At 33.2% G+C, this 15,615-nt stretch overlaps 1 protein-coding gene across 1 annotated transcript in view; it reads left to right on the top strand.

Annotated features, from left to right (window-relative positions):
- The window catches only part of LOC140168398 (tumor protein p53-inducible protein 11-like), a 455,473-nt gene that overhangs the window by 203,677 nt on the left and 236,181 nt on the right, over positions 1–15,615 (top strand). The gene's annotated exons all lie outside the window — the stretch shown is intronic.

Raw genomic sequence — 15,615 nt, 5'->3', positions numbered from 1 at the left:
CTGCCCTCAATCAGTGGGATGCTGTCAGCAGTAATTATGGTTGTTTAGCAACTCACAGTTATCTTACAGACGGTACAGAGTGTGACACTACTAATGTAATATAAATTTCTTTTTTTACCTACAATCAAGTGCAAATTTCCTGGGACACTTGTTCATATTTCGCCCTCTGTTCAATAAAACCGGTCATATGAAGTTCACCATGTGATATTTTATTTGTATAGTTTCCAACCTATTTGAATCCTCCCTCCCCACCAACCAATGTTGGAGCAAAAATATAGGCCATTTAAAAATGAGGCGTTTGGTATACAACATTGAAATAAAAGTGCTTGGGAGGGTCATTGAACTATGAAAGTGTCCCAGCAAATTTGCACTTGATTGTATAGGGATGCTTGAAAAATAATCTATTAATATCAATAAAATCGCCATAACTCTCGAACGCGTTGTTCGATTTTCATAATTTTTCAGTGATGTCAAGATAATTTCATTATGCATTACATGATTAGCCAATTTAATTTTTTTTTTATTAAAATAAACATTTTTTGAATATCAAACCCTGCAATGCATGCATTTTTCAAGGAATATTTGACACATTGATTGCTTATATTAGAGTGGACATACAAATTCTCCTTTGGAAGAATTTACAAACATAATAAAAGCAAACCAAATAAGAAATTAAGAAAATATAGAAATAAATAGAACAGAATCATGATGTTTGTCTCATCATTGATCTTTCAAACTCATTACCCTATTTCAAATGCTATTATCGGAATGCACGTTAAACTCTTTAATATAGGCCTTCAACTACCCATCACAGACACGCTAATTCAACTTAACAATGCCATGCCAAAAGTGTATATACAATTACACATTTTAAATGTGCTTATTATTGGTATTCAAAAATAAAAAAGAGATAAAGAGCAGGATTTAAAAGGAAACATATCGGCGACAATGAGCTTCGAACCGTAGCCCTCATGAACACAAGGCAGTAAGCAAACCACTACACCATGGTTGGGCTGTTGTTATTCATGCGAATTTATTTATAACAAGAATTAATGACGCAATAACGGTCTACCAGAATAATATAACTTAAAAAGTAATATATATTTATTTAACATTATGGTAGACCGTGCTCATTTGGCTTAAATGGAGGAATAATTACCAATAAACATATCAAAGTTAGGAAGGTATGTATAATGTGACCGTGTATATTCAAAATATACGTTAGATAAATGCTGAATACTGACCAAAACATGAGTTTTAATGAATGAATTCATTAGATCGAAGCTCAATAACACAATACAGTAGCATTGCAATGATAGGATTAAATACGCTGAAATCGAGTGCAATTGTCATCAGTCTCCCGGTGGCATATAGTTACTGGCCTTGCTTCTCGCCCCCGAGATCTCGAGTTCGAATCCATGTAATGCTATTTTTCTTTCTTTGTTTTTTATTCTTTTTGTCTTTCTTTCTTTCTTTTTTCTTTCTTTTTCTAGACTTTCTTTCTTTCTTTCTTTCTTTCTTTCTTTCTTTCTTTCTTTCTTTCTTTCTTTCTTTCTTTCTTTCTTTCTTTCTTTCTTTTCTTACTTTTTTTCCTTTATGTTGCCAATTTACATTTACATTTACCAATGAACTAAAGGGAAACACTTGTTTTGTTTTATGATTTTTTGTTATTTCAGTAGGTATTTTTAACCGATTGTACTCTATATTTCCAATATGATTTAATTTTGATTAGTTTTAAATTGTTTTAAAAGTGAATTTTGAGATAATGCGCTTATAATAGCAATCATGTGTCAAATATGCCTTAAATAATGCATATATTACAGCGTTTTGATACCTAAAAATATTTAGTTTGAAAAAAAATGCCAATTAAAGTAACCAAAAAATGCGCAATGTTATTTGTTTTAAATTAGTGAAAAATCATGTCAATCGAGCAACGCGTTTACGAGTTATGGTAATTTTACTGAAAGTAATAGATTATTTTTGTCTTCTTCAATACATGTATAGGGGATGCGAAAAAATAATCTATTAATATCAATAAAATCGCCATAACTCTCGAACGCGTTGCTCGATTTTCATAATTTTTCAGTGATGTCAAGATAATTTCATTATGCATTACATGATTAGCCAATTTAATTTTTTTTAAATTAAAATAAACATTTTTTTGAATATCAAACCCTGCAATGCATGCATTTTTCAAGGAATATTTGACACATTGATTGCTTATATTAGAGTGGACATACAAATTCTCCTTTGGAAGAATTTACAAACATAATAAAAGCAAACCAAATAAGAAATTAAGAAAATATAGAAATAAATAGAACAGAATCATGATGTTTGTCTCATCATTGATCTTTCAAACTCATTACCCTATTTCAAATGCTATTATCGGAATGCACGTTAAACTCTTTAATATAGGCCTTCAACTACCCATCACAGACACGCTAATTCAACTTAACAATGCCATGCCAAAAGTGTATATACAATTACACATTTTAAATGTGCTTATTATTGGTATTCAAAAATAAAAAAGAGATAAAGAGCAGGATTTAAAAGGAAACATATCGGCGACAATGAGCTTCGAACCGTAGCCCTCATGAACACAAGGCAGTAAGCAAACCACTACACCATGGTTGGGCCTGTTGTTATTCATGCGAATTTATTTATAACAAGGATAACAAGAATTAATGACGCTTAATAACGGTCTACCAGAATAATATAACTTAAAAAGTAATATATATTTATTTAACATTATGGTAGACCGTGCTCATTTGGCTTAAATGGAGGAATAATTACCAATAAACATATCAAAGTTAGGAAGGTATGTATAATGTGACCGTGTATATTCAAAATATACGTTAGATAAATGCTGAATACGACCAAAACATGAGTTTTAATGAATGAATTCATTAGATCGAAGCTCAATAACACAATACAGTAGCATTGCAATGATAGGATTAAATACGCTGAAATCGAGTGCAATTGTCATCAGTCTCCCGGTGGCATATAGTTACTGGCCTTGCTTCTCGCCCCCGAGATCTCGAGTTCGAATCCATGTAATGCTATTTTTCTTTCTTTGTTTTTTATTCTTTTTGTCTTTCTTTCTTTCTTTTTTCTTTCTTTTTCTAGACTTTCTTTCTTTCTTTCTTTCTTTCTTTCTTTCTTTCTTTCTTTCTTTCTTTCTTTCTTTCTTTCTTTCTTTCTTTCTTTCTTACTTTTTTTTCCTTTATGTTGCCAATTTACATTTACATTTACCAATGAACTAAAGGGAAACACTTGTTTTGTTTTATGATTTTTTTGTTATTTCAGTAGGTATTTTTAACCGATTGTACTCTATATTTCCAATATGATTTAATTTTGATTAGTTTTAAATTGTTTTAAAAGTGAATTTTGAGATAATGCGCTTATAATAGCAATCATGTGTCAAATATGCCTTAAATAATGCATATATTACAGCGTTTTGATACCTAAAAATATTTAGTTTGACAAAAAATGCCAATTAAAGTAACCAAAAAATGCGCAATGTTATTTGTTTTAAATTAGTGAAAAATCATGTCAATCGAAAGAACGCGTTTATGAGTTATGGTAATTTTACTGAAAGTAATAGATTATTTTTTTTTTTTTTCAATACAAGTATAGGGGATCCGAAAAAATAATCTATTAATATCAATAAAATCGCCATAACTCTCTAACTCGTTGTTCGATTTTCATAATTTTTCAGTGATGTCAAGATAATTTCATTATGCATTACATGATTAGCCAATTTAATTTTTTTTTTATTAAAATAAACATTTTTTTGAATATCAAACCCTGCAATGCATGCATTTTTCAAGGAATATTTGACACATTGATTGCTTATATTAGAGTGGACATACAAATTCTCCTTTGGAAGAATTTACAAACATAATAAAAGCAAACCAAATAAGAAATTAAGAAAATATAGAAATAAATAGAACAGAATCATGATGTTTGTCTCATCATTGATCTTTCAAACTCATTACCCTATTTCAAATGCTATTATCGGAATGCACGTTAAACTCTTTAATATAGGCCTTCAACTACCCATCACAGACACGCTAATTCAACTTAACAATGCCATGCCAAAAGTGTATATACAATTACACATTTTAAATGTGCTTATTATTGGTATTCAAAAATAAAAAAAAGAGATAAAGAGCAGGATTTAAAAGGAAACATATCGGCGACAATGAGCTTCGAACCGTAGCCCTCATGAACACAAGGCAGTAAGCAAACCACTACACCATGGTTGGGCTGTTGTTATTCATGCAAATTTATTTATAACAAGGATAACAAGAATTAATGACGCAATAACGGTCTACCAGAATAATATAACTTAAAAAGTAATATATATTTATTTAACATTATGGTAGACCGTGCTCATTTGGCTTAAATGGAGGAATAATTACCAATAAACATATCAAAGTTAGGAAGGTATGTATAATGTGACCGTGTATATTCAAAATATACGTTAGATAAATGCTGAATACGACCAAAACATGAGTTTTAATGAATGAATTCATTAGATCGAAGCTCAATAACACAATACAGTAGCATTGCAATGATAGGATTAAATACGCTGAAATCGAGTGCAATTGTCATCAGTCTCCCGGTGGCATATAGTTACTGGCCTTGCTTCTCGCCCCCGAGATCTCGAGTTCGAATCCATGTAATGCTATTTTTCTTTCTTTTTTTTATTCTTTTTGTCTTTCTTTCTTTCTTTTTTCTTTCTTTTCTAGACTTTCTTTCTTTCTTTCTTTCTTTCTTTCTTTCTTTCTTTCTTTCTTCTTTCTTTCTTTCTTTCTTTCTTTCTTTCTTTCTTTCTTTCTTTCTTTCTTTCTTACTTTTTTTCCTTTATGTTGCCAATTTACATTTACATTTACCAATGAACTAAAGGGAAACACTTGTTTTGTTTTATGATTTTTTGTTATTTCAGTAGGTATTTTTAACCGATTGTACTCTATATTTCCAATATGATTTAATTTTGATTAGTTTTAAATTGTTTTAAAAGTGAATTTTGAGATAATGCGCTTATAATAGCAATCATGTGTCAAATATGCCTTAAATAATGCATATATTACAGCGTTTTGATACCTAAAAATATTTAGTTTGACAAAAATGCCAATTAAAGTAACCAAAAAATGCTTAATGTTATTTGTTTTAAATTAGTGAAAAATCATGTCAATCGAAAGCAGCGTTTTACGAGTTATGGTAATTTTACTGAAAGTAATAGATTATTTTTGTCTTCTTCAATACAATCAAGTGCAAATTTCCCTGGGACACTTGTTCATATTTTAGCGCCCTCTGTTCAATAAAACCGGTCATATGAAGTTCACCATGTGATATTTTATTTGTATAGTTTCCAACCTATTTCGAATCCTCCTCCCCACCAACCAATGTTGGAGCAAAAATATAGGCCATTTAAAAATGAGGCGTTTGGTATACAACATTGAATAAGGGAGTGCTTGGGAGGTCATTGAACTATGAAAGTGTCCCAGCAAATTTGCACTTGATTGTATAGGGGATGCGAAAAAATAATCTATTAATATCAATAAAATCGCCATAACTCTCGAACGCGTTGCTCGATTTTCATAATTTTTTCAGTGATGTCAAGATAATTTCATTATGCATTACATGATTAGCCAATTTAATTTTTTTTTTATTAAAATAAACATTTTTTGAATATCAAACCCTGCAATGCATGCATTTTTCAAGGAATATTTGACACATTGATTGCTTATATTAGAGTGGACATACAAATTCTCCTTTGGAAGAATTTACAAACATAATAAAAGCAAACCAAATAAGAAATTAAGAAAATATAGAAATAAATAGAACAGAATCATGATGTTTGTCTCATCATTGATCTTTCAAACTCATTACCCTATTTCAAATGCTATTATCGGAATGCACGTTAAACTCTTTAATATAGGCCTTCAACTACCCATCACAGACACGCTTAATTCAACTTAACAATGCCATGCCAAAAAGTGTATATACAATTACACATTTTAAATGTGCTTATTATTGGTATTCAAAAATAAAAAAAGAGATAAAGAGCAGGATTTAAAAGGAAACATATCGGCGACAATGAGCTTCGGACCGTAGCCCTCATGAACACAAGGCAGTAAGCAAACCACTACACCATGGTTGGGCTGTTGTTATTCATGCAAATTTATTTATAACAAGGATAACAAGAATTAATGACGCAATAACGGTCTACCAGAATAATATAACTTAAAAAAGTAATATATATTTATTTAATATGAAGGTAGACAGTGCTCATTTGGCTTAAATGGAGGAATAATTACCAATAAACATATCAAAGTTAGGAAGGTATGTATAATGTGACCGTGTATATTCAAAATATACGTTAGATAAATGCTGAATACGACCAAAACATGAGTTTTAATGAATGAATTCATTAGATCGAAGCTCAATAACACAATAAAGTAGCATTGCAATGATAGGATTAAATACGCTGAAATCGAGTGCAATTGTCATGAGTCTCCCGGTGGCATATAGTTACTGGCCTTGCTTCTCGCCCCCGAGATCTCGAGTTCGAATCCATGTAATGCTATTTTTCTTTCTTTGTTTTTTATTCTTTTTGTCTTTCTTTCTTTCTTTTTTCTTTCTTTTTCTAGACATTCTTTCTTTCTTTCTTTCTTTCTTTCTTTCTTTCTTTCTTTCTTTCTTTCTTTCTTACTTTTTTTTCCTTTATGTTGCCAATTTACATTTACATTTACCAATGAACTAAAGGGAAACACTTGTTTTGTTTTATGATTTTTTTGTTATTTCAGTAGGTATTTTTAACCGATTGTACTCTATATTTCCAATATGATTTAATTTTGATTAGTTTTAAATTGTTTTAAAAGTGAATTTTGAGATAATGCGCTTATAATAGCAATCATGTGTCAAATATGCCTTAAATAATGCATATATTACAGCGTTTTGATACCTAAAAATATTTTGTTTGACAAAAAATGCCAATTAAAGTAACCAAAAAATGCGCAATGTTATTTGTTTTAAATTAGTGAAAAAATCATGTCAATCGAAGCAACGCGCTTATGAGTTATGGTAATTTTACTGAAAGTAATAGATTATTTTTGTCTTCTTCAATACAATCAAGTGCAAATTTCCCTGGGACACTTGTTCATATTCGCGCCCTCTGTTCAATAAAACCGGTCATATGAAGTTCACCATGTGATATTTTATTTGTATAGTTTCCAACCTATTTGAATCCCTCCCTCCCCACCAACCAATGTTGGAGCAAAAATATAGGCCATTTAAAAATGAGGCGTTTGGTATACAACATTGAATAAGGGGTGCGGGGAGGGTCATTGAACTATGAAAGTGTCCCAGCAAATTTGCACTTGATTGTAGGCCTACTTACATACTGCAGTTACTGTCCGTTTTCCTATACACAATACACAGTGCTCTTACCATTGACGCGTGACCTCTACAAATAGCGTACGTTAGAAGTATGGGGATTTGCCTAGTTAACGTCGCTGTGTGAAAAATAACCGGCCAATATTAAAAGTACTCTTCTGAAATTCTAAAAATATAGTTTTGTAACATGTCCTAAATTTTTAGCTAATTTAGATGTTTGGAAATATTCGTACTTTGGTGTTTTAGGAAGGATATGTAACGACAGATAACACCAAAAAATATGAAGAAATTATTTCTAAACCGTGTTAAGTCAACAATCATTATGTTGCTAATTTTCAAGAATGCTGGTTAACAAAAAGCAGACCATTGTCTCATTTTGTGAACAAAGGTCCACATATCATTGTTTCCTTGCGTTTCCTTTATAATCGGTTACCCAACTGAAGCTATAATACAAACTTGATTGCGATATCGCACATGAAAACAGTCAGTGCACAGCCAGAGAAGATCCGATTTAATCAGTTGAGCTGTTTCAATGAGTGTTATCTTGGTTTAATAGCTTTTAATGGGGTTTAAGTCCTGCAAAGGTCGCGGTGAATTCTACTGTAGACATGACTGCATCATGACTGAAACTGAAATACTCATTACTGAACAGTATCATATTAAAGGAGTTTTTATGGCTTTTAGATATCATTCTTGAAACCATGAAACATACCCAAGTAGGCATATACAGGGTGTCTCAATAAAAATAGGCCCTGTGAAATAGGGTATATAACATAAAAAATCGGCATGTAAAATACAATTTTCTTATAAAATTACAAACCATAAAGTGTCTTCTATAAAATACTGCAAAAATTATCAAAATCCGTTCACACGTCACTGCGATAATTTAGATTGAACAAATAGTTACATTTTTGGACCATTCCAATGGGGAAATACACATTAACAATGATGTTCTGCATTGCAGTTTACAATGAAATTAATGAAGTTAACTCCCAGTGTTGCTGGGTGATAGTTCAAAATCAATCAAGCATTCAAGCAAGCAAGCAAGCAAGCAATTAATCAATATATCAATCAAGGAATGTTTGTTACACCTTTCTCTTTGGGTTAGCAATATGTCAAGTTTTATCTTCTAAAATATTGTTCACATTTCTCAAGCAACAGTATGGCTGGCCTTTATATTGAAGTGGTTGAAAAAAAATGAAATGGTCCAGGTGATAGTATTGACGGTGAAATAAACAAAAATAACATCAATGACAGCCTATCCACCAACACTTCATTAAATTTCCCCCATTCTAATGCAGCACATTATTGTTTGTGTGCATTGGCCCATTGGAAAGGTCCAAAAATTAGTCTATTTGTAGTTTTCCAATTATCGCAGTGATGCGTGAACGGATTTTGATGACGTTTGCACCATTTCATAGAAGACACTTCATGGTTTTCGAATCTTAAAGAAAGTTTTGATTTTACTGCCGATATTTTAAGTTATGTCCTTCAATTCACAGGGCCTATTTTATTTTTATTGAGACACCCTGTATGACAGAAAAAAATACAGAGTCACTTAACTCATTTTGAGCTTTCTTTTGTGAGTCATCTGCAATCTGACTCATTTTTTGAAACACCAGGTCTTTATTGACTCAGTAGATTGATGGCAATGATTCAATAATATAGTAAATCGACTTATTTCATCATGAAAGATGAGTCAAGATCGCTTTTTGACTTACTTTCAATTTAAATGAGTCAAATCCGAAATTGAAAGTGAGGCTGATTTTCTTTCATCATCTGCCATTTTGTTTTGTGTCACTTTGGTTGACTACAGTGAGTGAGGTTTCAGACATCAAAATCATCATTTCTTCAGGAATTGTGTAACTTTTGGGTGCTGTTAAATAAAAGCTGGTATTAGTTGAGCTTTGTGTTCAGTATGCAGCTGAAATAACCGACCAGTATGCTTCCCGAAGTTATAAGCTTACCTAAAAGCGTACAATGCAGTTTGGTATTTTACTGTGTAGGCTATGTCATGATGTTAAGTGTTTTGGATGCTACAATCACCGAGACTGCACTGAAGGTGACCAAATATGCAAAAACAAAAATAGCAGAGGAAAAAGTGGGAACACAGACACAATAAGTCATCTCTTGACTCAGTTAAATGAGTCTTTGGTTTGTCTGTGTATTGAGATAAGCTTTAATTCAATGGGTCAAAGGACTCAGATGAATGAGTCAACTGACTCAGTAATGAGTTAAACAATCCCTTGACTAACTTCAAATGAGTCAATTGACTCATTGCTGAGTCACATGAATCATGTGAAGTGAGTCAAGTGACCCACTAATGGTCAGATGACTCAATAATGAGTCAATTAACTCATTTGAAGTGAGTAAAGTGACTCGCTTAACTAATTTCTGAGTCAATTGATTCAATAGTGATGAGTCAATTGACTCAATAAAATATCAAAGTGTGTCATCTGGTCAACTGACTCAGTCATTTTTTCAGTGTATAATCGAGAGTAATAAAATGAAAAAAACTGAATTTCTCCTTTTCTCAGAAGACTATAATGAACTTGATATGACATTCAGGGCATTGTCATCTTGAGGCCCAAAATGCGCACTATTGAACATGTATATTTAAACAATTTAAAATTTGAATTTGAACCCATGCAAATTGATGAGGGTGCATATAATTTTAAATATACAGGCCCAAATAACCCTCAAACATTCCATCTTATTTGCACAAGTGCATATAGCACTAAAGAATCACTTTAAAAATGTTACAATGAACTCGCTTAACGATAAAACAGTTCTAGTGTAGTATGTTCCAGTCAAACAAAATAAGGCAACTATTGCCAAAATTAATTCTGAGATATGCCCCAAATTTCTTTGTGTTTTCTTCTTTTCTACAACATTATAAAATTACTTTATACATAGGTGCAATTTAGATCCAACTTTTAGCATGTCGTAATTTTAAGTGAAAAATTTGATGTTAATTTTACTTTACAAATCACCTATTGAATGAATGCCCCATGGTCGCGTACTTACCGAACCACTCAAGCATGCCATGAAAGGAGTGAAGATGCTCATATTATGCTCACGGGAACGCATCATGTATATTTTAAAACACTACGTGTGAATTTAGTGCATTCGGCAATTTTACATTCATGGGATTTTCTATAAAATATAGCCCTTATTGTCCTCATCTAATCAGTAGATTACAATGTTTATACCCGTAAGATTCCTGCCAGAAGAGATATTTTTCAGTCCTTTTAATTTTGTTTATACTGTTACCTATATAGTATGAGGTAAAATCTCGGGTAAAATGTATAAAATACATGGCGAAAAGAAAAAAAAGTGAAAGAAATTGAAAGATTGAAGAAATTGTGTGTGATGCTTTTTGAGTGTATTTTCAGTGGTTCCTACACATTATTCCAAAGGGGCATATCGTCAGCCTGCTGCGATAATTGCCCAAGTCATTTTTTGTAATTTTGAGAACAAAGTACAACATATGGTTCAAGCATGCATTTAAACATATTTATTCAGCAATCTTTACACAAGAACAAATGATAATGAAACAAATTAAAGGGAATAATCTACCAAAAAAACGTTGACAACGTAAAGAAATCAGCAAGTTTAAAAAAACCCACCTCGGCTCACTTTTTGAAACTTGGTCCCATTTTGAACACCAACAGCAAATCAGTGTTTTTATTTCAACAGAATACAGCGTTTCCAACAAGATTACAAGCCTACTTGTTATTCGTTTAATTCAATCATTAATCATGTTAATCATGATTATTATAAAACAAAACACAATAGGATATTGGCTTACCATGCAAGAACAAGATAATTACCTTTCAGGTTGTTCCAGAAAGCTTACAAATTAATATCGCATCTGCACATTAAAGATACCTAACACTTCTGGAAATGTTTTAAATTTATATAAATATGATAAAGTTTAAATCAGTAACTTTTACAAATGGGACCAAGTTTCAAAAAGTGAGCCGAGGTGGGTTTTTTAAAACTTGCTGATTTCTTTACGTTGTCAACGTTTTTTTGGTAGATTTCTTTTCTTTTTATAAATGTAGCCAAGCAGCTCCAAGCTTGGAAAGTCATCAGGTTACGAAGTGCACCATAAAACGAATAAAACGAAAAATGGATGTTTGAAGTTGCTATTCTTGATTCATGACAATAAATAATTAAACAAAACTTTATCAGTCGTTTATTTTTAAAACTTGCTCTTCACGCGTGACTGTAATGTTCAGAGGAGGCGTACACAATGATCAATAAACATTTTAATATACTTTAATTATTCAAGGCTACGTAAATATGTAAAGAAAATGTAAATATGAACAACACACACCCAATGTTGACAATGCCAGAGAGACACACATAGAGTAAATCCGATTTAGGCCTACTTCATGTCGGAACTGGTAAATGCGCATATATTTAAGCCTATACTACGGAAGCGTCTAAATGCCCCAGATAATCGTTTGTGGTTCTTTTGTAGCCCTCGCGGGCAATCTACTTGGCTATCCAATTTCGCGGTTTGTGGTTCTTTGTAGCCCTTCGGGGCAACCTAGTTGAATATTCATATTAAGCGGCGGTTGTCGGCGATCTTTCGTGGTTTGTGGTTTTCATCAAGCCCTGCACTCTATCGGGAGCTAATTTATAGTTTAAGCTTGTTGAATATCCATATTTCGTGGTTTGTGGTTCTTTGTAGCCCTGTGGGGCAATCTAGTTGCATATCCAAATTTCGCGGTTTGTGGCTCTTTATAGCCAGTGCGGGGCAATCTAGTTGGTATCAATATTGAGCGGCAGTTGTTGTTGATCTTTCGCGGTTTGTGGTTCATTATAATCGATAGGCCTGCGGGCAATCTAATTGGATATCCAAATTTCGCGGTTTGTGGCTCTTTGTAGCCTTTGTAATTTCCCTCTATCGGGAGCTAATTTATAGTCTAAGCTTGTTGGATATCCGTATTTCGTGGTTTGTGATTCTTTATAATTGATAGGCCTGCGGGCAATCTAGTCTTTCGCGGTTTGTGGTTCTTTGTAATCTTTCGTGTTTTGTGGTTTTAATTTCCCTCATCAAGTCCTGCTCTCTATCGGGAGCTAATTTGTAGGTTAAGCTTGTTGGATATCCATATTTCGTGGTTTGTGGTTCTTTGAAGCCCTGTGGGGCAATAGTTCCACATCCAAATTTCGCGGCTTGTGGTTCTTTATAGCCCTGCGGGGATACTTGGATATCAATATTGAGCGGCAGTTGTTGGCGATCTTTCGCGGTTTGTGGTCTTAATTTGTTGGATATCCATATTTCTTTATAATCAATAGGCCTGCGGGCAATCTGGTTGGATATCCGAATTTCGCGGTTTGTAGTTCTTTGTAGCCCTGCGGGGCAATCTAGTTGGATACCCCTATTAAGCGGCGGTGGTCGGCGATTTTTCGCGGTTTGTGATTTTAATTCCCCTTATTAAGTCCTGCCCTGTATCGGGAGCTTAATTTATAGTTTAAGCTTGTTGGATATCCATATTTCGTGGAGTGTGATTCTTTGTAGCCCTGTGAGGCAATGTAGTTGGATATCAAAATTTCAAGGTTTGTGGTTCTTTATAGCCCTGTGGGGAAATCTAGTTGGATATCAATATTCAGCAGCAGTTGTTGGCGATCTTTCGCGGTTTGTGATTTTAATTTATAATATTTATATCAAATATAATTTCAGTCTGAGCTGTGAACAGAGCCACTGATAAATGTGTTTTAAATGACGAAGATGCCATGCCATGATAGTCAGGCATGGTGATAGCATCTGGATGGTGAAAGTAGGCCCTAGGCCTAGGACTAAATTAAAGCCAAGAATTTTCTGCTTTACAAATGCTAAATTCCGCTTTTCTCCGCTTTGTGATTTTAGCACATTTCTGACATAATAAAATTTCACAAGAATCTTGTGACGATCATTGAGATTTGCAAAGTTGGGATGGGTAATTGGGTATCATGGCTGCAATGGGGCGTTGTACGGTAAATCTATGACGGATTTTACTTTATTTTGATGAATTTTGAAGACCCATTTCATTTAGTATTTTATTTATTTCTTTTCAATTGTATTTTTTTCCTTTTTCTAGGTCATTTTTGCTTATTTTTTAAATTTTTTTCTCAGAAATGCGTTTTCCGCTTTACCTCCGAATTCCGCGAAGTTTGTTTGATGAAAAAAAAAAAAATATCACAATAGCAATGGATGTTCGAAATGGTGTTATTCTTGATTTACGACAATAAGTTGATTAATAAAACATTAAAAAAAAAAGTGGTGGGAAGTTTCGAACTTGAGCAAAAATTCATGAATGGATTAGAAGTCCATGGCCTTAACAAACTTCGCCACGGGGACGTCCCGTTATTACGCTGTGTGAAAGTGGAGTATTTATTAATATGAATATATGCTGTGGTCCGGAAAGAATAAAAGAATTGTGAAAAACTTGATTTTTAGGCGAATGGGGTCCAGAATTTGTATGTAGGGTATCCAGGAAAATGCCTGGGTATATTTGAAAGTGAATCTGAAAAATTAGTGCGACAGTGACAGCCATGTATGGCTGCAGCAGTGACGAAAGATTGTGGATATCAGTATGATTAGCTATGATTTGCCACTAATTTTGGCTATGAAATACCGTGTGAAATAAAGCAAGAATGTTTGTTTATTATCAAACAATCGGATTGACTGTAAAATAAGAAAAACTTATTGAAATAAAGAGTTGTTAAAATATAACACTTTGGACAGTAAATACGATTTAGCATGGTTTTAGATATATTTTGTACCCAGCTTAAAAATATCATAGAACAATAGCGTTTTGTTCCGTGTAAATATAGTCTCGCGGCGCATCTGTTTATTCTTCTTTATCAGTCGGTTTTTTTAAAACTGGCTGGTCATGCTACCGCGTGACTCTAATCACAAATAATTTGGGTGATTTCGTAACTGCATGCATGCTTGAACCATATTTTGTACTTTGTTCTCAAAATTGCAAATTATTGTAGCAGGGTGACGATATTATGTGTTATTCCAAAAGGGTATTAGTCTGCATAAGGCAAAAAAGGTATTATACCAATTTGAGCAAAACCCATTCCTAAGCATAACCTTATAATCCATACACTAACCCAGATTTTCAGAATTACACCCCCTTCGGAATAACATCCATTTTTATCAATTCGGAATTAAACAGGCTGACCCTTTTTCAGCAAGTGGATTTAGAGACTCAGCTACCTATAATATGCCAGCAAACACAAAATGTTTGCAAAAAGAGTATAACATATTTTTGAATATTTACATTACTGACATATTAAAATGTTCTGCTAACCCCCCCCCAAAAAACAAAACAAAAAACAACAACAACAGGGGCGTAGCAAGAGCCATGGGGCCCATGGCAAGGACCAGTGACCAGTGCGGAGCCCTTTTAACATCTCTTTTATCAGCTCTTTTCCCCTTATTTCATTTTCATTTTTGCTCAGGGGCCCCTGAACCCTCAGGGCCCATGGATTTCGTCGAGTCCACCCTGTCCAACCGCTTGTTACACCCCTGTGCTGGGATACTGTTGGTCTCATTTTGGCAAATTATTGAATTTTAATGAATTATTGTATGTATAGATATTTTCAAAATAATGTGTGGATTATAGTACCAAATAATAGCTGTTGAATTTTGATGCCAAATTATATATCATATCATCACCCTCACATCATATTTTGACTAATTTGAGATTTGTACCTGAATCAGCTCTTTATCAAGATCATGAAGAGAGCTTGAGACAAATGTGTGATAAAAATGTCTCTCTCTGGAAGTGGTTTAGCCACCAAATCAGCACAATAATTGCCTAACTCAAGCAAACCTTTCGGCAAGAAAATATATGCCTTTGCCATGATTATAAAGCTAGACAGATTGTTGCCAGAAAATGAGAGAAAATATAGAATTAATTTACCACCATCACCGCTAATAGATTACAAACGTGTTACCATGGTAACCAAAGATGACTGAAGGAATTCACCCTAAATCCAAAATAAGGCTTTATTAATAAGGTATAGGTCTGAATTCACAGCTGTTTACAGCATATTATGTTTTCATCACGCTATCTCAAACAAGAAATATTATCTTTTAAGTAGCGTGGGTTTGAAGAAGCGCGTAGTGTATCTAGAGGATAATGTTGCCGATATGGACGATGATGTGAAGCATGAACGGTTGAAATGATGCTAAGAGTTTGTGAC

The sequence above is a fragment of the Amphiura filiformis genome, chromosome 13 (genome assembly GCF_039555335.1).
Source record: "Amphiura filiformis chromosome 13, Afil_fr2py, whole genome shotgun sequence".
NCBI classification, from domain to species: Eukaryota; Metazoa; Echinodermata; class Ophiuroidea; order Amphilepidida; family Amphiuridae; genus Amphiura; species Amphiura filiformis.
This window is presented reverse-complemented; position numbering and strand designations above follow the sequence as displayed.